The sequence below is a fragment of the Idiotropiscis lumnitzeri genome, chromosome 16 (assembly GCF_059441095.1).
Source record: "Idiotropiscis lumnitzeri isolate Australia: NSW breed Sydney's pygmy pipehorse chromosome 16, RoL_Ilum_1.0, whole genome shotgun sequence".
In the NCBI taxonomy this organism is placed as follows: Eukaryota; Metazoa; Chordata; class Actinopteri; order Syngnathiformes; family Syngnathidae; genus Idiotropiscis; species Idiotropiscis lumnitzeri.
In genome coordinates this window covers 13631611-13658015 of record NC_142406.1, presented here as the reverse complement: position 1 = coordinate 13658015, position 26405 = coordinate 13631611, and the positions used below count along the sequence as shown (strand labels likewise).

Sequence of the window (26405 nt, the reverse complement as noted above, 5' to 3'; positions counted from 1 at the left end):
ACTGATTTCGCTAACTTTTGTCTTTAATAATATCAAGACAATTATTATCTTGACATCCATCAACTATAATTTTTTTTTTTCATCAGTGTGCGCCGGTCCAAAAGTGGCCTAAGGACCGGTACCGGGCCGCGGGCCAGTAGTTGGGGACCATCAACTTTTGACCCAACTTTCATCACATTAGCGTTGTCGAAAAACTCTCTCGTTCCCACAAAGTTGGACGCATAAAGTTATTGAAATCTAATAACCATTCAATTCAAGCAGCTTTTCCAAACATGAAAATTTGAGGCTATAGTACATACTCAAAAGCATATTTGGATAATGGTGCCCCATTCTTTTTATAATTAGGGTACAATTTAAAAAGGCATATTTTCTTTCAGTCTCGTTTGGTCATTAATAAGATCGCAGTTGATTAAAAATACCACGCGAGTGATTTCGCTTTATTTACAGAGCCATGTGTACATGTACAAAACCACCATTCTTTGATGTTAGGGGGGAAAAAAAACTATTTCAATTGCAAATGGAGCCGGTTCAATTTAAAACCAAATAAGCTCGAGCCGTCATGTCTGTGAGTGAGCCGTGTTGCGCTCACTGAATAGTTCTCTGAACATGGAAAGGGTGGAGTGACCAGATGCCCAGTGATGATGTCATCAATAGGAGCCCTGTGTTGGCTATCAGGCCTGCCATTCATTCATCCCAGGGTGTGTGTGTTCCTGCAGGAACAAGTAGGACCTTATTGTTTGGCGTGCTACCTACTTTGAGGAGGGAGAATCGGAAAACACAAGCAACCACATCGTCTCTGCAGGTCAGTTGAAAAAAAATCAATTCACAACTCCTGGTCAGCCCATACACACCTCTTGGAAAAGCAAAAATCTACTTCTGCACAATACCCGCCCACTCTCCTGTTACTTTTACAAGCTGAAACATTCCCGAAAAGAGGGAAAAAATCACCTGATGTTTTTTTTTTTTTTTTTAACTCCACTCTCCCTTTCATTCCATTCCACCAGTTAGGAGTGTCAACAAATTAGCCCATCAAATCATACCTTGCATCACACAGACTTTGCCCTTGATATTCCTCAAAGTCCTCCCGAAATAAGGCATGAAAGGCAGGTTGGCGTAACCCATACACTCCACCCTTTACACCACACCCACCCCAACATAGACGTGCTATGTTTTAACATGTAAGGGGGGGGGACTGTTTTTGTCAAAGCGGTGTGTGTCCACGGTTGGTTTAGGGGTGCGCTGGTTTTCTCAAGGTGAATGTTTGGCGTGTGTTGAATGGCGGCTTGTGAGATTGATTAGAAATCACACAGGGTTGTAACGCAACCTTGTTTACTCCAATTTCGCTGTGATAATTGACTTTTTTTTTTTTGTTTTAGTTTAAATCTTCAGTAAGGGCCCATTTCTAAAGCAGAGTTGTTTGTATTTAATTCACTCCTTGGGATGTTAAAGTTGAAGGTTCACATGAGGACGGCAGGCATTCCTCTTTTCTCTTTTCTGGGATCCCACCAGCATCAATTCAAAAAGGCCATTTTCTCTCAGGTGATGTGATCCACCTTTGTCTGTTGTAACCCTCTCAAAGGAATGCCAGGCATTCACACGTGCACAAAAGAGAACGGAATTATCAAGTGGAAGAGAATGATGGTGCCACACAAAACAAGAGAGAGAGCGAGAGGAGTGATGGTGGTCGAAGAGGAAGAAGGAATGTTGCATTGAAAAAAAGAATGGCACGGCAAAGGGAATACGATTTTATGCAGTCGATAAAAATTAAGAGCTTTCAAGCAAAACTTCTCCAGTGAAATTCTTTTGTGATAGCTTGGGCTTCTGCCAATATGCTCAGCTGGCATCGCGGTGGTGGAGATCATGGGTCATAATTTGAAAACTGCAAATCAGAGACTAAGAAAGGTAAGTATTTTGATTTCGATTTTCCAAAAATTGTACTTTTTTAATCGACCTAATTTCTCTGGTACGTACAAACACGAACATATTTTTCAACTAATTTCCCCAACAACTCACTTAATTGATATCAATAAGGAAAAGATGATTCCAGCCCAAACAAATTGATACAATTTGAATTAAACCTATTAAACATAAGATTAATCTGGGCTGCGTTTTTCCCATGCCCGAGCTCAAAATATGTTTTATGCAAACAACCAATGATTAGTTTTGCAGAATTCGGTTAAGCAATTGCGTAGGCTGAAGCAGCTGCGCCAAAGACTGACCAAAAAAAAAACAAAAAACAAAATAAGAACCTCCGTGTTAAAGGGAAGGATGACAAAAGGAGAACACAGAACAGAAGTTGGTGATGCAAGATTTGCAGTAGGCACATTTGCATGAGTTGAGAGCATACAGTACTGTACATCTTTTTTTTTTAAAGCACGCTTACTGCCAGAAGGGGGAGACAAAAGTTCCGTATTGTGGGATCAACCCATGAACAACTCACCAAAAACTAGTTTAGCGCTTACAAAGTTGGGAGCTCATTTGTGAACAGATTTTTGCATAATACTCAGTGAGGTAGTATGACATTTAGAACAATAAACTTAAACTAAAATGAAAACTTTTAGCATGATCCTTCCTCATTCAACACAGGCACATCTTGGTCATTTTTGGGTGTCTTGGATTTTCAGAGGCAGGTGGCCTTCAGTGGAGACTTAATTGACTTAATCCTTTTTGTATCATCACAATCAGAATTATCATCACTGCTCTCCAAAGACGCAATATAACGGCACGCAACAATGCCACGCTGGCCCTGTGAAGATGAATTTGAAACATTAGAAACAGTCCCTTTGCTACTTTGAAGTCAAATGATTCTAAAGGCCCTGGGGCAGATTCCACTGAAACAGCAAAACACACAGAGGCTGAAATTTGATTAACTAACTGAAATCTGCAAGCCAAGAGAAAGACTGTTGGAGATAAATTGACATCATTTTATGGAACAAATATCTACATTTCAGCTGTTGATGTGTTCTGAAAGTGTGACCGCCCTCAAATGTGGATTGAAGATAATCAAAATTCCAAGTTGCATCCAAGAGAGACAATGAGCTCTTAAACCGAACCTGACCTCTGCCCCTTGCGTTCACACTCAGCAGCGTCCCCATCTTTTCTTTTTTTCGTGAATGCCTCACCGTCGTCCGCTCATGCTTTTGTATGCTCAGTCCTGTGATATCGCAATCACATTTAGCTACCTGACATCATGCTGACCTCTTGTTTTGTCTGCATCTTCCAAGCTTCTCCTCCTGAGCTTGTCAGTCGGCCTGCACCGATTTACGACGCACTCTGACCTTGATGTGCAGAGGAACCTCCTCCCTAAACAGCTGTTTCCACATGTCCCACCACCACCCACCATCATTGGAACTCAAGGGAGGTGAGTAATTGCGCTCCGGTCACCTTGTAGTCATATTAAGCCCACTTCACATTTTGAACGTGCAATATTTCCACGGAAGTGTAAACGTTTAAATAACACACGAGCAACTCATGAGCAACACGTCAAAATTCATAACTGCCAGAGTTGATCATTTTCCTTCTTTTGATCACGCTGAGGGTGTAAAAAGGGAACAAAGTGACCCTGTTGGGCGAGGGTGGAAATTAGGCATACATGTTACTGCTTAATCCATTATGCGTTCTTAAACGTTTGTAATGAATACTTTGATGTATTTCGACGCAGCAGAAAAGCCCGGGATGGAACTGAGATGGAAAATGCGCCTATCCGTTAAACATGCTGTCCATGGAACATAAATAAATAACGAGGCTGTCAACACCGTGCCAGTGAACCGCATGTGACGCTTAACACAAACTCTCACATGCAAGGGAGGGAGTGGCAACTTTGTGTCTCGGGGAAGGGCATTGGAATTTATCCACCCAAATATTGCTTTCACTCTCGTTAGCGGGTTTGTAATTTAGAAGGATTACGCACATCAGGATAAAAAAGAAAAGTACTGGATTTCCTCTTCGTCAGAGAAGGAAAGTGGTCTGGTCTTAGTCACACTCAACCACATGACGCAATAAACGATTGCAAGTTCACGATACACTTCTCACACTTATTACGATAAAATGACGATTATCGCAATGTAGCGGTTTGATTGAAGATTTCCTGCGATTTTACAGTATAAAGTCAATTGAACTTTAGAGTTAAGCGCCTTTCATGTCGTAGCACATTTTCTGAGGTCTGCATTGGAATGAAGAGGAAGAGGGCGGCACCCCCTAGCGCAGTACTACATTTTGCCGTTTTGATAATCCTTGTTTCACTGATCGGAATACTCAGTTGTTTGTATTCTCTCTATGCTTAATTAGCAGGCTTATATTACCGTAACATAATTACTCATTTTGTTTAGCCCGTAGACGTTCACTGTCGAGCAAGCAGTAAAGTCAAGCAACTTCATGTTTGGCAACAAAATGTCTGTGGTACCTCATCATAGGCCGTGGATATTGGTGGCATAGTTCATACATTTTTGTCGGATAATTGCCCAACAACCAAATACTGGCATATACAGGTTAACGTAACCTCTGTTCATATTTTCGGCTTTGTGCACCCACTTCTTTGGGGAAAGCCGGGAGATGTGTGTCTATATGTGAAAGAAAACAGACATCGGGCCTTCAGCTTTTCTTTGCACTAAGAGACGTGTCAGAAAAATAAAGACCTCTGAACTGTACAAACATGTAGCATCAAAACCGCTGCACGGACCACCCATAGAGGTGTCAAGCTCGAGACGGCGATCAAAACCAAATTCTTGGATTGGGTTGCTACCAGATAACGGGCATAACGTGCATGGATGGAGACAGATGTGCTCCAAGAACAGCGTTGTGAGAAATGACAGAGGGCCAAAGAGAATAAATTGAGATACAGTACGCTTGTGTCTTGATGTGGTACTTTGGAATTACACTTGCTCAGTTCATGTTTAATTTTATTTCTTTTGTTTGTAGTTATTGGTGACTTTAGCGAAAAGTGTTTTATCACTACCAGTTGTGGGAATAAACGAAAATTTCTTGTACGCTGAGTCAAGAATTGCTGATCAATGTTTTCAGTGGATCGGCCACATTCTCGTCGTACAGCATCGCGACTGTTAAAAGATTAATCCGTTCCAGTCCTTTCCGGACCGTGGCTCCAAATCCAACACCGAACCCACCGACACTCATCACTTCACCAATTAGCGCCTTCTTCAATTCCAACCGCCTGGTGCTTTTGCCTGACCCTGTACATTTGCGGCCTTTCTGTTTGTACACTCTTGGCTGTTTATCTTCATGAGATACCGGCTCAGGACGTGTAGATATCCTGCTTTGACTAGCTGCTAGCAGCAGGCGTGTCTTTTCTTTCCTGAGACAGACATATAAACATTATTGTTGGAACAACGGCCAGGAGCTCGTATAGGACAAGGTCAGGATTTCTGTCAGCTGTGCAGGTGTGAGAGCGTGCGTTCAGGAAAGACACAAAAGAGGGCTGGTCTTTGAATTGAAATGATGAGAAAATAAATAAACGGGGATTACATATTGGAAAAAGACCATTCATGTTTCAATCTTTGATACAGTAAGAAACAAAGCCAAGACCTTGAATCTTAGATTAGCGTTCTCGGCAAGCGTAATGAGGGACACTTTTTGTACTTAGACGTATGCTTCACTGCGATTTGTCATCATGGAACTGGTAGTGTGTTCATTTGTACTTTTCACGCTGTTAGATACGTGCATATGGTGTTTGATGATACCAATCTGCAAATGAAGTCAAGACCCAATCTGGAAACGTTTCGCCCTGTTGATTGAGTTGAAGAATAGGCATTGTGATAACCCTTGTAAAATCGGCTTCATCGTTTTGACTTGTATAGGGATACATGATGATATCTGTAAAAAGACTTTCTTCTCCTGCCTGCGGACAATCTCCCTTCGTATTGCCTCACCAATCCGAATGTTGTCGTGGACAAGATGTAAGCCTGTGTTGCGTATGAAACCTAAAGCCACATCCTTAAATCGATGAGAAGAGACAAGCCATCATGTGCTTCTCAATTCAGCATTGAGCACCTTTTATAAGGTCAAAAACTGTATATAAGTTGACTAGAAAAATAACACGAGTGCATGTGTGTTCTATTTGGTCTGCGTCTCCTGACCTTCTGTTCAACATCTTTCACATTCTCCTCTCTTGTTCTCCTCACCAACGTCTCACCCTTCATCGGCTACATATTTCTGACACTCGTGTGTGTTTAAGGTTGAGCCCTCAACCCAACAGGCGGGCTGTGGTCCCTCCTAACCAATTCACATGGAGGTGGTTAGGAAGACATTCCTTCCATGTAGGGAATTTTTGGCACCAAGTGCCTGTAATACAGAAATCATAAACGAGAGGTCCGGCCTAATCACATCCCATGGCGCTCTGTGAGCGCCTTATCCTCCCCTCCTTCTTCTCTTCCTCTGTGAGTAGTTAATAACACCAAGAGGTGATTGCGTCTTTCCCATTCTTGGATATGAGAAAGCAGTTGAGAAAGGTGTGAGAGAGATTGATTGTTCTTCATTCAGCGACATTTTGTGGCAGAATTACCCCTGAGACAGGCTCTCATGTATTACATCTTCCCAACATGCCCCCGGTGCACAACCGTTATTAACATGAGTCCTGAGTGATCCCATCCAAAATGGATAGCTTTTAAGTACATGTGTTCACAGCTGGCACGGGCGTCACAAGACGAGACTCGAGTGACCACTCGCGATCGGATCGCTCTCCATGCAAATAAACACGGCAGGAGGCAGCGAGGCACTTTTCGTGCCTGAAAATTGAATTAAGAGAAAATCAAAGTAAACCAAAACACGTTATGCACTTTGATATATTTGCTGGAAAAAAAAATCACTTTTGCTGACATTTTCAGTGAATATTTGTGAAGTTTTAACAAGATGCATTTGCCGCTATCATACAAAGATCGGTCAAGCTGTATAGTAACACTTCAACATACTTCCTTGACACCAATTACTCTTTTCTACTACTTCAGCCATGCTTTGGTGGCCTCTTGTGACAACAACTTAGGGCATCAACCGAGCAGTTTCACACTAACCTGGCTGTTATTTACAGTTTTGATGAATGCGCAACATGTATTGTACAAAAAGGGTTCGTGCATTATTGCCTTATTGTGAGTCGCTGATTTATAAGTCGACCAGTCAGAGCACTGGAATGGAGTGCCCCACCTTGGTCCTATCGATTGCATCAAAGCGGTGATACTGCGCATGTCAAAAAGGTTTTACATAGTTTTTCAAAACTGTTAGTCTGTTTATCATCACCTGGCACTTTAGTAATTATTCCCTGTCGGTATACATCAAATTAACACAAACAGCGACATGTCGGCTAATGAAAAGTGTGACTTCATCTGAAAATGACTTTTTACTAATTGTATTAATGTTGTGAGGGTGGCACTCTCCTGGGTTGGGTTTCCAAAGGAAACAGACAATCATAAGACCACTGAAAAAAAAACACTTGAGCAAAACAATGGTGACCTTGAATTTTTCTGCATGTAACGATATCTAGATTAAACACAATATTATTGTTGGCCTCTCAAAGCCAATCATGATTTCTCTCACCCATGCATTAGAGTATGGTAAGTGCGCAACCTGACCCCCCCCCCCCCCCCCCCAGAAAAAAAACATGAGTATTTCTTACCACTTCCTGATACAGTATTAGGCAGGGGAGGCGGTGGTAATTAAAGTGTTGGAAGTGAAAGGACAATGCTGGTTCAACCTGGTAACCACATTTGAAGGTCAATTCCTATTGGACGACTCTTGGGCATCCTTGTAGGAATCGAGCACGCAAACAAACCATTATTACGGATCACACTCTTGTAATCTTATATTTTGTCTGTGCCAAAGTAGCCAATAAATGGACCAAAAGCAACATGGGATCAGGCCAGCAGGCAATCCGTCCAGACTTCCCATTCCTGTCTCTGGTACTTGGTCACAAGGTTGTTGATGCTGCAGAGGCACGTCTCGAACTAAGTTTTATCTTTTCAAAACACCACTCATTTCTTGAAACAATGGATACGTGACATTTTTAGCACCTAGCGAGTTTTTAATGGCCTATTTCAAGGCTTGATTTAAGAGGTAGCTTACCGTTGATTACAACGGTTATTTTAGAGGATATTTCCACTAACTTCCATCCACTCACGAGCTGCCGTCTGTCGTGGCATTTGAACTTTGAATCTTTTACTTATTAGAACAAACCAACCAACGAACCAACATTGATCCCCTCCGATCTATCTCTTCGTCGTTTTTCCTGAATAACAGGAGCACAGAGGAACGTGGAGTAATCTGTCTGGGCCAGTGTGCGGGGTTATGCATGGGCTCATGTTGAGGCCGGCCTAATCACCTTTCGGATCAGCCAGGAGAACAGAGGAGACTGTACCTTTTATCCCAAACCAAAGTCAACAAGGCAGGATTCCTGGGAAGCATTGCAGACATTCTTGAAAGCAGAAAAGGAGGGAAGAAAAGAAAAGAGTCATTGACCCTTCTCTCCCAAATTTAAGAGCTCTGGTAAGGAGCGAGAAGAGCGCACATGAAAGAGAAACTTGAGGTTGTGTTGTTATGGCAGAAGACATGGCACCTCCAAATCCACAAATAAGTCTCTGTTTCTCGGCCTAAACTGACTCGGTGAGCTGCCTCCTATTTTGAGCCAGGCCCAATTTTGCGCTGTTGACCAGAGGTAATAAATTACCGCCTTAGCTTGGTGCTGTTTGCACAGATGGACCACCTCCTTCAGAACTGGCCACCCTTTTGCTGGTGCTATTTCCTCTCTGCCGGTTAGCCCGAGCTATCACATGCTATACAAACATTGTCACTCAATGAACATGCCAAGCACAGCAACGCTCCTGTAAAAGTTTTCAAAGTGTGACTTATTTTCCCTCGGCATTGCTCATATTTATAGTCATTAAAATTTATCGAAGTCATTTCGCACATACTGTATGTCCAAGTATATCCACCAGTTTGTTGTGTTTCACATAAACATTATGGATTGCGCGCCATCATTATATATTCACGTAAGTTATGGGCATAAGGAAAACTACGGTTAGGGTTCGGCACTGACGGACAATAACAAGGTACAGATTTAATTAACATAAGTAAGGTCTCTGGATCTTACTTGAATATTTATTTGAACTCCCTGCATTTGAAATTTTAATTTTGCAACCTCCGCAGATGACGATGCAGCGTAAAAAATATTTAAACTGAGAGAAAGTCTTCTGCAGTTGAGCATTTGATTGAGACTTGGGGTCTGGAAAACCAGGGAAAGCACTGACATCAAAATGGCATTTGCATTGTTAATAATTGACAGTAAAGGTTTATTTTTACTTTTCTGTTTTGGCTGAGTTGGGGTCCACTCTGTACTGCTCCTGCCATGCAGGTGACAATTTTTAGAAGGTAGTCCAACCACTGATGTTTCTAAGCTCTATTATTATATCAAGCCAATTTTAAAAGAAACATGTTTTTAAAACAGTTATGAGTATTATGGTTGCGGCCTGTTCCGTTTATCCCTCCATCCATCCCAAACATTCATATTTCAATAAAGTTATGTCAAGTATTAAAGTACTCCATCTCGGATTCAAGACATTACTAACCGTCTTGGGGCCAAACCAGCATGAAACAAGCTGTAAATAGAACATGAAATATTAAACCTTTCACAAGAACGCGCATGTTTTTGCGCTGTTGCATTCCCGTTTTGAGTTATATCTCGTTGTTGTCAAATATTGTGAACGCGTTGGCTCGTGATCGGTGCTTTGATTCGAAGAAAATTTAAAGGAAAAGCACCAACAGCAATAGTTGGGAGAGTGGTCGACAGAAAGCAAAGCAGAGGTTGCGACTGGAGACATTTTGGCCAGAAATGTCAGCGAGGAATCAGTAAAGAACTTGGCATGTTTCTTTGTGGTTGGAACAGCATGGGTTGTAGGCTTGAGCCAGAGCCCACAATGTCTAGCCTGAAAGGTTCTCTCATTAGAAAGATTGGAGCACATGGCCTCATGGGAACCGCAGCGCTCATATAAGTCCTGGGAACGCGCAACCTTGTAAGGCCATCGCAGGTATATCTTACCGTGTTTGAAGATTGACTGTTCCCAGTCTCGCATCGTTCATTTCATTTGATTCATCGTTGATCTTGTAAGGAGTTTTTAAAGCGCAAACTTCCGCACATGACAACGCAACTGTTCGACCTTAGTGATGACAAACACGTTTTTAGCTGACCAGACCCTCATGAGAGAACTGTCATGGAATGCAAGGCCGCAAAACCTTTTATATAATGTACTGGTAAAGATGGTATCACAGGGGAATAAATGTAACGTTAAATATAAGGAGATTAAAACCAAATGTTCCAATAAACAGAGCAACACCCTAAAATGGTCCTGAGGAACACCCTCCATTAAAGGTCTAAAAAAAAAAAAGCCACAGGTGTGTCCAGAGTGGCTCCAGTCCTGAGCAAAAAAAACGTACATGAGTGTTTTAAAGCAACTTTAGCCTGTATTTTGATAAACTTTGCCAGATCAGTTTATGTTTTCTGGTTAGTGAACACCTTGTTGGGATTAGAAGTAAAGGTGGTGTGTGTGCAACCAAAACACCGCAGGTGAACACGAGAGTCGCAGTCGCCTTGACTCAGCACTCCCACCCCGTCAGAGCCTTGAATGAGGAATCTGTTCAACGGGCTCGAATCGTCACTAACAACATTAGGCATCGTTTGCTCGAGACACATTTTCCAATGTTTTTTTTTTAAATTTATTTATTCTTTAAATAACACACTCCACATCAATTCTCAAAGGTTAAGAGCGTTGTCATGCCCCAATGTATCCAATGTTCACCTCATCATGCGCAAGAAAGAAAAGACTGACTGTGCGCAAAAAGCTTGAGGATTCATCGTCACCACATCACTGTAATGACTCGATTAATTTTGAACACTGTTTGTAGCAACGGCCAATATAAAAAAACAAGAAAAAAAAACGAGAATTTAATAGGAACTTACAGTACATTTCCATCCATTTACTATAGCGCTTGCTGCTGACTTTGTATTAGCTGTAGCTCAGTGACGCCTAATTTCTGAATTATCGTGGTTGGTGGCACTTGAGCTTTAATTATGAAAATGACAAATCTACATTCCTAGTATTACTTAAGTGTGCATAAAGTGCTTTAGAATTGACATTACATGCGTGAGTGCGCACATTTCTCTGAGCATGCAGACACCTTCCAGAAAGTACATCCTGATAAATCAAGGCCTCTGATCTCCCGGCCAAGAATTCCAGACGGCCTCGACCACACCATCCAGGTTCATGAAATACGGAAACAGCATCTTTATGCGAGCAAGTATGCCAAGAATGCCATTAGACTCCATTTGTTTCTTGCGGTGGTGACAAGGCGAGGCAGAACTGGGGGAGGGGTGAAGATTTTATTTTTCCAGATTTTTAAAAAGAAATACATATATTTTTGTATTACCGAAAAACAATCTACTTCTAACCGCGGCCACATGTAGCACTACGTCTTGGAGCGACCTCACGCACGAGGAAATTAGCACAGCAGTATGCAGAAACACACTTAGTCCACACAGCAAGGAGCGCACAACCACAGCGCTACATCAAATGAATGCGGCGACGATAGACATGTGGCAAGCGATATAAACACTTTCACTATTTAGACATCCATCAAACCAAAACAAATTGCGGCAGCATCATTATATAAGTTAAGCGAGCTCATTCGTGAAACAAGGAGTGAAAGAGAAGTGACTTATATGAGCCTCTGTTGGAATAAAAGAGATCATTGGGATACATTCATGTGTTTAAAAAAAATAATAATTTATAGACACCACGGGCAGTGTAACACAACTGGAATTTTTAAAGAGAGCAGCTGAGAATATAATCGGATGTTGATCAAACAACCCCAAGAGGACGTTTGACATCATTATTGTTGAGTTTCAAGCCCACAGTTTGGGGATTTCAACCCTCTCCACGAATTTGAAATCTCCAAAGGGAACAAAAAAAGTAAAAAAAACACACACACACACACACACACACACACACTTTGAGACACTTGCCACGCTCTCTTGTTGTGATTGTGGGGTTAGTACCGTTTATTTATAATTGTGAGTCACCAGCAGCGGAACTAGTCAGCCTTAGCAACCAACTTACTAAAATTCAACATAATGAACAAATCGTCTACCATTTCAGCCACTTTTATTTTTAAAAATAACAAATAAATAGTGCCAGTGCGACACAAAATTGCTAATCGAAAAAAATCCAACATGACAGCCATATTTCCACTTCTTGATGACGTGTCAATCTTGGAGGACTTTAACATAATGCTATTGCAATCAAACGAGTCGACAAACGAGTCCTAATACAAGCCTTCTCTTAAATCCACGCGCGTCTCGTATTGGCTACGAACTTGTCCCTGGCAAATAACTTCCTGCTCACGGTCAGGAAACGACATACGAGGAATTAGATCATTCAGAAACAATGTCTATATTTTTACCCTTTTTATTTGAGGTTTGTGGCTTACAAACCCCAACCAATGCATAATGAATCTTTGCCTTGTTTCGCTTCTTCCAGACACTCAACATCAGCTGAATTTGATACTTATCATTATACATTTTAGGGGGGCTGCTATTTGTCTTTTTTGTGTGTGTGTGTGTGTGTGTTTTATTCCACAGAGCATCAAGGGGGTAATTTGGTTTGAGAAGGCCAAAATGCTAGAGGACGTTTGCATAAATTGGTTGAGGCAGTGTAGGAGGTAATGATGGATACTGTTCGAAAAAGCCTACTACGTATGTAACACAGAAGTCAATTTACACGATTTAGTCAGTAAAAAGCTTGGCAAGCGTTTAAGACGTCTATTTTAATAGTGGCATGAATTAACTTTTAATGTATGACATCCATGTTTCTCTTCATTTCTATTTCGATGGTTCACATTAGCTGCCCTCTTTGCACTAACCCGCTGCAACCCCTGGGCTAGCGATGCAAGTGTGATTCATGACTCGAGATCAAACATTTTTGGTTCAGGATGCGGCAATAAAAGATCTTTGGGGTTGCTAGAACATATTGTTGCATTCTCTCTCATCCTTCACAGCAAGCGGCTATTACAATACAGCTGACCCTTGCCCTCTACATGACCTGGAAGTTACGATAAATTACAACATCTTTTTCTTTACCGTCTCCCTCTAGTTTCTTCGTACAAGTCACTTGGGAATGAAAAGGCCAGTTTGGAGAGGGCCAAAAAATGAAAACAGATGAATGTTGGCTGAGGGAACTGGATTATCCTCCCAGTATCCCCCTGTGGTCTGGCCATATGCTTAACAATGTTGAATATTTCAGCTGCCTCGGACTGCCTGTAGGGTTCACAAATCAGTCTATCAGCTATGGACGTTTCCATATCGTCTAGTCCAGCACATTTTCATCTTGATTTATTTCCCAAAGAGTCTCATCAGTTCAGTTCACATTCAAACATAAATAAAAGAACAAAAACTAGAACATTCCTCATGAATGTTAAAAAATGGAACGCATAAACGTTTGTGTGTATGTGAGATTTTTATTAGCATCCAAGAGAATTTTTGTAAGGTCAGCGGTCACTGATGTTGGACCTGAGAGATGGTCTGGCTTACCGTCTCTGTAATAGTTCATTCCAAAAGTGTTTGATGGGGTTGAGGCCAGGGCTCTCAAGTTCTTCGATGTTAAGCATGACCAACCATGCTGTTAGGCGGACTTGCGTTAGGTCTTGCTGGTGTCACAGGCTACCAGAAGGGCAAGATTCAAACAGCCAAACCGAGTAACCCACTGCCCCCCAGCCAACCAAGACCAACATGCTGGTAGCTGGTAATACCAACAAGACTCGAGCTGGTCACCAGCTATGCTGGTCTATGGTGTTGTTTCAGCAGGGCCAACCGTTTTTTTTCTTGGCGAGAGGGGTGGCTCACTTTCGCCTATGTGTGCTTGTACACAGACTCTTGTGTTTTCACTTGAGTTAGTCAAAACATATACAGTCAATGCCCTCCTGTCTCCTCCCAACACGGTTGATTAAAGCGTTTCATCAGAACTACACTTACAGGCATCGCAGAGTAATGCTAAAATCCCGGGCAGTCTCCAAGCATTTGATTGTGAAAGCTTCCTCCGGATGTATTGATCACATTTGTGGAGGGAAAACATTTCCAAAGCTGGGAGCACGGAAACATACTACTCCAAGAAATAATAAGAAGCAAGTAATACTTTGGGACACCAGTTTGGAACAGAGAGATGCATCATATTTATACTAGCTCCCAAAGAGGAGGTGGAAAAAAAGGACCAAATAATGGCTTTACCAAGGTTGGAACACCGATCATTCAAAAGTAATAAAAGATGGTGTTACAGGACCTTGGAAGAGAGAGTAAAAATTTATTTTATATTCAGTATTGCACAAGTGTGCATCTGAATTCACTGTTTGTTTTCGCACATTTATTTCCCCCTACCCTGTTTTGCCTCCAATTCATCTCCTTATCCTTAACCAAATACACAAATGTCACTTCTACAAACATTCAATGTCTCTGTAAGTGCAAAAAAATGTTGAGAGATTTCCAACTGAAGCAACCGCTTCTCTTTTGTCCACGTTTGCCGTTCATACAAGAATGTGCAGCCATGTTTTCAACAGGGCCGTTTTATTGTTCCATTTTGAGTCAGATACACGGAAAGTAATCCATAATTTCAATTTCAACATGCAGGCATTTTTTTTTACATAAACATGAAAATGATTTTAGAAGCGCTTTGCCTATTTGTTCAAGAAATGTGTTTTCATTGTCATCAAATTAACCGCACCAAACCAAGTTGACACCTTCCGTTTGATTCAAATACAGATGTAAAACATATTTCTGAATGATCTCTGACATATTCCAAGTCTAAACGACGTGACACAATTCCAATTTTGCGGATAAGAGACAAAAGAGGAAAGGACCATCAAGATTGTTACCAGAACCCGAAAGGAAAACAAAAGGAGGAAGCACCTTAAAATGCCCCCCCACCCCCCCATGAGAGCCACTTTCATCGCCAGTTCATTAGTTTTATTAACAAGCAAACCAGCATCTCTCCAACAGTAGTTCTGCCAATGGGTCTGGAACATTTTGTTCCAAAATCTTGACAGAATGGCGGTAAATTTGTCTCTATGCTGGGTTCAGCTGCATCCAAATAGTTTGAAAACTGCCAGTTTACATGAGTCTTCAATTTGTCTGAATAATTCTCCTATCTGGCCGCAGTAAGGTCCTGATCAGAGTCTTACTGGGGAGACTGAAGGAAGCCCTTGACACCCCCATCACCATCCTGCATATCATCATGAGGAAGTCGATTGAATGGCTGTCCCCACAATAAATAACAATTGTGGACTTTCAGAAGGCCTTTGACACAGTGGATCAGGGGTCTTCAGTCTTTGTGTTTGTCTCCTGAAGGTCCAGTTGACAGAAATGACTCCTGGTGCTTAGGCGTCGATGATGATACATGTTGGCAATAAAAAGTCCTCCTGCTTGTGCATATTTGATCAATCCATTCAAGTGATTCATGTGCCTGCACGTCTGTTTCACATGCTCACACAGTTGCGCACATACACCCATTAAGGCTGGTTCACACGCTGCCCTGTGAAAATATCGGAAAAACTGAGAGCGATTTTATTGCACTACAAACTTCAGGGACACCCGGCAAAGACTCCTGACAGTGATTGATGACCGGGCTGACAGAATCACAGCAGGATCTCAGACCTCCAGAGTGCCAGGTCCCGCTGATGTGCTCCACCGCATGTGGCAGTATCAAATCTCCCACGCAAATGAGAACACAAAACGTCACGGAGATATACGACGTGAGGCACACACCTCCAGTTCCACTGGGCCGGCGGCGCGGGCCAAAGTCGTAGCTCACTTGGATGCCCGCTTATGTTTCTAAAGCTAAAAACAGCAAGGAAAAAAAAAAACTTGGTCATTTCCTAAGTGGCTAAAGCCAGTTCTCTTCACGCCATCGAGCATAGCCGTTGTTGGATCGGTCTGTGAAAAGAGCTCAGAGTCATTTCAGCATTTTCTTTGTCTGCTTCGTTGATTCTTCCCCTCAACAAAAAAGCAGCGTGTCATGGCAACACCGCTCCACTGACATTTGCCCCCTTTTTTTGGTTCATCATCGTGAAGTCATTGCAGAGGTTTTCATTTTTTTGGGAGATTCAAGATGTGGGCAAAAGGGTGACCAGCTAATCATTTCGGGAATGTGGCGTGGATATAAGATAGGCCCGGATTGGGAATGTGCCGAGTCCTAGGAATGCTAATTACTTTGGAAATCAAACACCATCAATTGTGAGGTTTTCAACATATCACCATGTCCCTCAGTTCATCTCAACCGACCCTGGCGGTTACTCCCTCAGGCCCTAGTCATCTTCACTTTTTCCACTGTTTTCCACACTGCTCTGCTCCCCTTCTTCTAGTAGCCCCCGCCCCTCTATCCTCCCATTTATTTTCCTTTAATTTTCTCCCAGTCACTCCACCCTCTCATTTTCTCATCTTCACATTGTTTTCTTTCCTAAAGGTTGCAAGAAGAGCAATCTATTCTTTTCCTCCCCAGGCCTGAGTGGTGTTGTTTCCCATCCCATGAGCTCTGCCGAAATGTATTTATGTGCAAATACTGTGCTTATAAATATTGACACGTTGGACACATGACCCTCATCACCTTCATGTCTGGAATGTGAGAAGACTGGGAAAAACATTTGTGAAAGATTTAAATTCCTTGTAGGAAGGGATTAATATTTGTTGTCTTGATATTGGTTTTCTTTTTTGTGATTTAAAACCATGCAGAGTCCAGAGGAACCTCCACCATGAAAGTCTTGCTGCAATTGTAATGGAAGTAATTCATTCCATTTTGAGTATAGAATGGAGGAATTATAATTTTGTGGATGTTTCATTTTGTGGCAGGAAGAATATTGGAAACAACGTCGTTATTAGTTCAACCAAGCTAGGTCGAGAACTTTGGTTTGACGTTATTATAGAAAGGCGGTTAAGCGGACGCCCTCCCATGCAGACAAGTCTGTTGATACCTGATAATAGCCAGCCCCAATGGAATGAGAAGCACTATTAGACACACGTGTGCTCTTGAACACGCAAACCGCATTGGGCGTGAACCTTTAAAAGCGCTGCTCAAAAGCCCAAACTTTCATCATTCATCGTTTTACTGTTTGACAAAGAGCAAATTGGAGTTGGACAAATACAACCCTTGTCAAGGGTGACTTCCAGGAATAAGGAGAAGGGTACCAGGTGGGATGAGGGCGGTTTCAGGGGCCCACATTTCATCCATCTTCCTCAGGGCAACCCCGAACTCCCTCTTAACGGCCGCCTTCTCAACCAAGCCGCAATCAGCAGTGCTCGGCTCACAATTTTTACTAACTACCTACCACTGATTTGGATTCCGATAAAACGCTTTTCTAAGCGAGATGTGAAAAAAAATGTCAACTGTCCTCTTGTTCTTGGAGCCATTTATTTTTCTTTGCCATTGAGCTGGAATGGTATCTGTTGACGTAGAGATTCCAAAATGTTTGGTAAAGTTACCCACCCATGTGTGAGAAGACAAATAGATGGAGGAAACGATGCATTAAGAAGACAGGCAAAGTCACACGGGCACGCTGACATTCGTCTGCATATTTGCGACCCGAACTCTCCGTACGATAACGCTCCATACCAAGTGTCAATGGACCGCCGTTGTCATGGTATAACTATCACACTCTGTCAGAGCAACAATCACTTCCTGCTTCCTTTAAACTGCATGTGATGACACAAAGTGGGCTTGCCTGACACAACAAAGCAGCATAACTTTCCATGCGCAGTATCAATTAGAGAAACCCAAACATTGCTTGATAAGGTGGCGAGAAAAGAAAAAAAAATCTTCACCTCATTAGATTACCGATTACATTTCATCACTTGAGGGAGCAAGTGATTGTGTCAAAATAAAACATGAATTTGCATACAATCATGTTCGAGGTCGGGGTAGGGTCGTTGTGGTCTAAACAAACCGGATTCACAAGTAACCACATTGTTACTTTGATTTAAATGCTTCCTGTCGGGGAAAGTATGCCTATCATAATATCCTGTATGAACGCAGGGCACAGATTATAGATTGTGCTTTAATTTGCACAAACAACAAAAACATACCGTTCATGGCCGTAGACATATTACAGTGTGAACTGTACCGGACCTTGCACTTCCTCAATATAATGTCGGTTTACTGTAAATTATGACACCAATGTATCTTAGCAATGATGTGAGGTACACATTTAAATGATTTAATCCAATAGCAACTGGATGACAAATTTTTAGGGCTCTCAAAACCATCTTGTTATAATTATAGCCTTTCGTAAATTACTTTCGGAAGCGATGGTTAAGTGGATAAAAACTTAAAGGCTCATGCGTACCAGAAAGTGATGTAGAGAAATAAATCTAAGCAGGGTGTGCATCAGTGGATAATCCTGTGTATCCTTTCCTAAACATAGTTGCAAATTCAAATTTTTTTTTTTACAGTTCACCAATCGTCACTCGATTTTGGTTATTTCTTTTTTGCCCATGTTTGTTGTAATAACATAAACCCCCCCAAATTGTATATTCTTAAAGCATGGCCTCCACTCAAGTAAACACCTCCCCGCCATTGCCCACTTTAAAAGAAGCCTCCTTCTTCTCAGTCAACGGGCCGCATGTGACGCACTTCATATGTACACAAACATTTGTAAATAAAGCCCTCTTGTGTAAGCAAGGCCTTGCTTCAAGTATGCGCCTTGTACGCTCTGTAGTTGAGTAAATAAACAATGAAAATGATCTGATGTAGAAAGAAAAAAACAATTTAATCTGTACTTTTGACGAAATTATGATTGCATTTGACCATGCTCCCTCTAGTGGTAAGGTAAAAAAAATAAATCACTAACACAAAGTAGTAAGTCTTGAGGTGGTTTATATTACAAAACGTCATCATCGTTCACAAGACTGAGCAGTAGATGTAAAACAGCTGTCATAAAAAAAAAAAAAAAAAAAAAACCAACCTGGTCATGACATTTCTACGCAAAAGCCAGTATAACGTGTTTATGGGTGGCCCGTTCTTTCCACACATCCAAGTCTGCACAAGACCCCTGACTGTAAAACGATGCTATAAAATGTCCCTAGCCTCACCTCCACGATCAATGAAGCCTGCATGGACATGCTCAAGGGAGGGAGTCAGTGAACTAAATCAAAGCAGAGAGCACCGGCGGTGAGCTCACATTGTGCTACTTTATTTCCGTCTGCTCTCTCCTCGTGATATGTCCACACGCGCTGATCGGAATCTCAGTCATGAGCGCCGATTGAACCCCCGGCATTGACAAATGTAATCATATCGAGTAGAATAAAACCATATCTTAACAGAATAAGCAGGTTAATCTTTCCCTCTCTTGGGCAACAGCTTTTGCTCCGTATGGTTCACACGAAGCATAGAGATCATTCTGAGAGGCACATTGTCTGCTGGCATTGGGGTACTTAATCACTATAAAATCTGCCAGGGGTATATCAAACTTCTTTGATGTTTAATGGCTAATGTGTTTCATATAAGACCGAAACAGAAGCCTGATGTTCCACACACTTGGATTTAAAACAATCTAATAAATGTTTATGCCTAACCAGAAAGACAAACAAGCCTAAAGCACAATCACATGGCTGGGGCTGCAATTCCTTAGTTCAGGCCTTTCGTGCGTATGAATCAACTTCATAATCAATCAAAACGCCATTGCTGCTGATCCAGGAGCAAATCGCACACAGAATGAGTCAAGAAGCTCCAAGCACACAGGGTGGATGGAGTTCATCAAGACGTCACCTGTTTTCTGCTCTCTGGCAAGCATTCTTATTATGATTGGACAAGGCTGACACGTGAAAGACGTCCATTGATCCTCGTCCCGATCGCTCTTCAGGCTTGACTTCTCATCGTTGGCGGACGTAAACGCATGCACACCTCCACGCGCACGGACATGCAAGATGTTGCGAACCAAAGAGCGCAGAGCTCGCCTGAAGGAACGCTCAGCTGGGGTGCAGATGTGCTGCACACCGGTGGACACGAGGAATACATGACATATATAAACACGTGCAGGGTTCGACGTGCAAAATTCATAGACGTTCACGTTGACATGCTAGTGGGAACGGTGAAGAAATGATGCTGGTGAGCGATAAGCGCCATCTCCGAGCAGGTAATATCATTCGGATATTGTGATCAAACAGGGGCTGAAGGGAATATTCCCGAAAGCAGCCTGGTGAGACAGACAGTGAGTGGATGCTGAAATGAAAGAGGGAAGGAATGTGGATGGGAGCTGGAGAACCCAGAAATGGGACATGCGGTTCAGATTATGTCTCCATGCCATGATTGTCCGAAAAAGTCAATCTGCGCCAACACGAGCGTGGCAAAGTAGCACAAAAAAAAGCATCGGCTTGTTTCCGGTTCCTTTATGACTCTCCACATTAGGCTTCAGACTCATTGTAAAACAAAAGCCTACAGAGTAGTGTAAGCGTGCTGAAAATTTCCGTCATTCTTTGATTTATTTTCACTGTCTCAGTGCACCGCTGATAAACAGGTAACTTCGTCATCTTGAAGTAATCACACAAAGTAGGAACAATTTGCAACTAATAGTAATCGTTGACCCTTAAGCATACAGACTATGACTAGCCTGCTTCTTGTCCACGAGCAAAAGTAAATAAAAAGGAGAAATCAGAAGCCTCCACAAGGACCACCGGCGTAATGTGAACAAAGGCAGGAAACTACATTAGCATGTGCCAGAAAAGAGGATATGCCGGGAATCTCTCGGTAAGCAAATAAGTAATTATGACAATTGATAGAAAATAGCAGGTATCATATTCCTAGTCTTCGCTGTCTTTTAATAAAATAACCTTCACCCTACAGCATGGTGATGTGTTGCCAGAATTGCTTCTCATGGAACATGGTACAAAAATAATTATTTCTTATGTGGCCACGAAAAGGATTGTTGGAGCCACAGGTAGAAAGTCTCGAAACCCCTATTCATCCCTGAGAGGTGGTGAGAAAGCCGTACACATTTGGACGGACCTCGCCATCCCACATAATCACTCCTGGAAGATTCCCCGCTGGTCTGTTTCCCATTTGAAACCTCAGTGAATCCCGACCTCATCCTTTGAAAGCACACAAGCACCAGAGACGGTTACGCTCTGTGCCGACGCAGTGGAAATATTCCGAACCGCAGAAATAAAAGGAAATCATCTCGGTCGGATCAAACGGAAGGTTTTTGGTACTTGGTGCCACCGCTCGCATCTGCCGAGGCATTGTTGTGTCTAGACGTTCGATCGATGTCTTCATTGTAATAGCGTCACATTTTCGAAATCTGTACTAAATTACTTGATCTCAAGCTTAACAGTGTTTGACATTTGGTATGACTCGCATATGACGGAATTGTTCCTACGGCAACTAATAGTTGCGATGCTAACTGATTGCCCTAGCTCGACTACGGTGGGCAATGAATTCAGTTTTCACATACAATCACCATGTAAAACAGGGCTCCTCTGTCCTGTTCCTTGAGGGCCGGTGTCTTGCCTGTTTTCCATCTGCCCCCATGATCAGGATCGTTATCTCGCATCTGCAGACCTTGCTGATTATCTGATCATTTGAATCAGGTGTGTTGCAGCAGGGAGGGAAGAGAAATACGTAGGACACTACCCCTCAAGGAACCGGATTGAGGAACCCTCGTCTATATGGTGTGATGCTATGTGGACAACCCACAAGACTAATCAAACCCGGCATTTTTTTTTTGGTCTCATTTCCAACTAAATCAAGAGAAGATCTCCATTGATAACTTTGTCCCTCGTAGAACTTAAACAGCTTCAGATGACCCTCGCAATTCTGTACAACAGAAAAAGAAAAGAAAAGCATGTTTGCATGTTTTAACACCCACTCAAGTGTGCTCACAGCAAAACAAGCCTTGGCCGGCGTTGTCTTTTTCCAGAGGGGCTTTTGAAAATGGAAACACATTGAAACGCAAGGTTCACATGCAGTCCTCAAAGTTGTGTACATTCTAAATCAGCGGTGGCTGCTGCTGAATTTGTGAGTTACATAACCAACAAAAAGGGCAACCAGATGCCCAATGCTCAAAGTCCTGATAAATATGTGCAGCTATATTCTAATTATATATATCTACTATAAGACACTTTTATTTTTCACACTCTAACAGCCCACAAAACATTCAAGCCATTTTAATTTTATTTCGCACATTTTATACATGAGGCAACTCAACGTGCTTCACACTCGCATAGCAAAATGACTAAAACGTATGTTGACATTTAACAGAAATTTAAAAAAATAATTTAAAAGTAAATAAAATGTGTTCCTAAAAGGGAAAAAATATTTAAAATTATTTAGAAGAACTTTATAAAAGGTTTGAGAAAATAGCACGGTTTTTAAAATAATTTATTTCAACAGCAATTGTCATGGTCTGTTTGTTGTTTTGGGGTTTTCACTTTCGTTTCATGTTTTTTTTCTTGTGTTCCTTTGTTAGTCTGTCTTGGTAAGCTTATCGTGTTCACTTGTGCTTGTCGTCCCACTCCGTCGTGTGAACCAATCAGCTCCCTCCAACCCTTTGTGTCTTGACAAGCTGCACCTTGTTGTCTCGTCAATTTGTTTCTATTTAATCTCTCTGGTTCTTTTCAGTCCTTGTTTGATCGTCTGTGCCGCATGTTGTGTCGTTGTTCACAGTCTGTCATAGTCAGGTCCATGTTGTTTTGCTAGTGTTCGTTTTGTTACTTTGTTTTGTGCTTTTAGTATTTTTATCCCTGTGCCTTATTTTCCTTTTTGTTTTTGGGAAATTAAATACCCATTTAAGTTTCTCCATTCTCGTCTCTCTGCATTTGGGTCCTCATCCACCACATAAAATCTTGCCAAATTGTGACAATAATACTGTATTTATACTCGGAATGTGTAGCAAGTGGCGGTTCAACGCCACATGTGCAATGAGGTGCATGCATAACATTTGAGGAAATGATACCAAAGAGTCACCGATTGGCCTTCATACAAAATGTCACCTAGAATGTTCCCCTTTCGCATGGATGAATGTCTAAACACGTGTCGAGTATCGCAAGGCGAAAGAAATGAAACAATGTTGAGCACATATTTGTATGCAACTTTGCGATCATGTTCATTCAATGCGTCATGTAGCAGTTTTTTATTACATGCTTGTGTCCATCAGAAGGAATCCATTTGAATTTCTATGATAGCAAAACATTTTTTTTTCTTTTTGCCTTGCAATGCAAAAACAAAACTTAAATTATGACTGCTATATGTCATAAGATAGACACATGGACATTTTCCTTCTCATCTCTCCCCAAGTTAAAATGTGCATGTAGGTGCCTCCCACTGTGTTTATTTGCACCTATTGCAGAGTTGCGAAGGAAGCTGTGAGCTGTCAACTTGGGATCAGATCAATCAGAGTGGAAAAAGGAGCCAATGAGTTTTCATCTTGGGATCAGCGAGAGGACTTTAACCAATTCCAAAATGAATCAAACACAGAAGGCTGCGACAAAAGCATCTGTATTTGACTACTGGGTATGGGAAGGGCGTTATTGCAAAGAGCAGAAAGACTCGCACGGGGCATCAAAAAGTCAAAGGTTAAGTGGGTTCGTAGTAATCAAGTTGTAATGTAATGTCCATGCATACAGGTTTTGCCCCGTTGTCAACACCACCTCACCATCTTTGTGGAGTTCAACAGGCAGGGCAAATACTCTTTTTTTTATTATTATTTTTTTTTTCTCGGGTCCGTCACTGGAATCTCCCAGGCTTTGGAGCGCGCCACTTACCAGAAACTTCAAAACACTCCCCAAATCCTGGATATTCCCCTGAGAGGGAACATCTGTGCAGTCGAGATGGCCTGCAGATGAGAACAGGCTCGCTTGTGTGGTTGAAGGAATTGCTGGATAGTTTATTTCTTAAGAATGTATACGTACTATGAGGAATATCTGCGTCTACAAGTTTTTTTTTTTTTTACAACCTATGAAGTCGTAGTGATCAGTCAGAAGAAATTCCAATGAAGTTGAAGTTCTATTAAGAGGGGGTCAATACAGTCACATTGCAATACTTTGGTTCGCGTGAAAAGGGGCGTGTTCAAATGAAAGGGGCCATCTTCCAAATTGTGTATGAACTCCGGTTGCAAATGCCTGGAAATACAAGTTGAAATGTTATTTTGTTCTCATATTTGACGTCAAACCGACGATGAAGGAATTGGCCACACTGTGGCTTTGCACAAATATTGCCCATTTCCCCAAAACTGGGAAACTAAAAGTGGCATTCGAAGGAGCCTTCAAACTAAGAAAACCATAGTGTGGTATCTACAAAAGCTTCAGCCCCAGACTGGGGCTAGCATGTTTTGTTTATGTGCATTCAAATGTTTCTATTTCTATATGGTTGCATGTTAAACTGACAAATGTGAAACCCATAATAAAATAGATGTTAGCTTCCCAGATGCTAAATTGTAAAACTGCAAGAGGAACATATATGTTAATATTTTCAGTTTAAGTTACAGTGGAAATACTTGCACAAAAGGACACCGTCAACACGAATTACCACTGACATGTTTGCATGAAGTAAAAAAAAAGATGTTTAACTTGATGAAACCAAAGAAAAACACATTTGAATGCAAGACGGCAATCTGAGAGAACAGCATGAGGAGGAAAGTCAAGTACAGACTGAAGAAGAGATGTACATTTCTGAACAAGAAAGGCCGCGTACATTAATGTATGCAATTTTTTTTTTCCCAAGGCCGAGCCGATTTACTATGGCCCAACTCTTATTCAGACACATGGAACTCCACACATGAGCGAGGCAAAGCCAGAGTTTTCCTTTTCATGTGGAAATTAAAAAAAAAAAAAAAAAAAGCAGTGCAGAATGAGCCGAGGTAACACTAGCTGCCGAATTGGCCCTTGAGGACCTAAAACGTGCTCCTCTCACTTTAATGACGATGTGAGGCGAAATGCCACACTCTATCAACCATGGTCAGCAACTTAATCGTGCAAATCTGTTCTTCAATCCTTACCATTTTTAAAAACTTAACTTGGCCACTGGTTATGGCAAGTGAAAAAATGTCCAGAGAAAGCAGCAAACATGACCCGAAACTCTGCAATGCTTCCAGCGCTGTTTTTTTTTTTTTTTTTTTAGACAGTGAGAAAAGACAGTGGACTGGCTTTTATTTTGTTAAACCTTTAACCCCACAGTCTAATATACTTAACAATGTTTCTCCTTGGCGCTGGATGTCTGACTACTCCTGCGTATTGTCACATAATTAGCAACACATGGAAATGACTGTCCTAAAAGTGAGCACAGAGACATTTTCATCCTGGCGTTTTCGGCTGTGGTGAGGAAGACAACGAAAGTGGTTTCTAGAAACTTTCTGTTAATGAGTTGCAACAAGGAAGAGATTTTTAAGGGTCTAAGGGTTCTCAATCCTTTTTCCTCGAGGGCCGATGTCTGGCCTGTTTTCAATCAGGTGTGTTGCAGAAGAGCGACGTGGAAAACGGGCAGGACACCGACCCTCAAGGAATAGGATTGAGGACCCCGGCTTTACATGCATCTTCACAGTAAAGTACCGGTGAGACTAACACAATGATTAGAATTTCTCTAATGTCAGGCAAAAGATCATCATCAATCATCAAAAAAGACCACCACCCCAAACCTCGATGAGAGTGAACACCTGACTGACTGTGTGGCCTCAAATCTACATATTAAATTCCTTCTGCTGTGAGAAAACGGATCTCATTTGGATCGTTCTGGATTTGCAAAACATCCTCTTCCCTTTCCTGATTGTCTACACTGATGAAGTCAGCACATTAACGACTGGGAAAGGAGATTGAAATGAAAATGGACCCTCTCCGCATGGGGACCAACAAAAGAAGCATGTGGCACTTTCAATCACTCCGTCTGCCACATGGAATAAATTTTGTCTCCATGTGCTGCAATAATTAGCATTAAGAAATACAACCACAGTTGTTGTTGGGTTTGGATTTTCAGATTTATGATGAGACTGTCCCATAACTCAGAGACAAACCGTGCAGTTTAAATAACTATTTCTGGCTAACTGGATAAGCCTTAAAGGTGAGGATAAACAGAACCGGCGGAAAATGAGAGACATTTTATTTGCTTGTTATAAAACCGTTAATATGACGTCAATTCATCATGTCCCTGACTTTATTGTTAGACAGCAAGTCGAAGCACAAAAATCCCGTTTCAACGAGATTACATTTGCTGAATAAGATTGTCCCTTCAGTTCAATCCCCAAATCAGGCAGAGACGTCAAACACGCTCGTTTTAATGGGCTTTGGCGTCGGAGAAGTACAACACAAAGGTCTCGGGTTACCGCAGCTGCAGTCCGCACGGTGCGCAATTTGGGAAGCCGATTTTTGGAGGGACGGCTCCAAGATCGAAACGGGATCC

The 26405-nt window shown here is 41.8% G+C and overlaps 1 long non-coding RNA gene across 1 annotated transcript in view; it reads left to right on the top strand.

Annotated features, from left to right (window-relative positions):
• Positions 1–631: 631 nt before the first annotated feature.
• Positions 632–26405, top strand: part of LOC148321565 (uncharacterized) — a 31293-nt gene continuing 5519 nt past the window's right edge. The window contains exons 1-2 of the long non-coding RNA XR_015846736.1: positions 632–802; positions 3225–3361. This is a non-coding gene — a long non-coding RNA (uncharacterized LOC148321565). The remainder of the gene's footprint in view (positions 803–3224; positions 3362–26405) is intronic.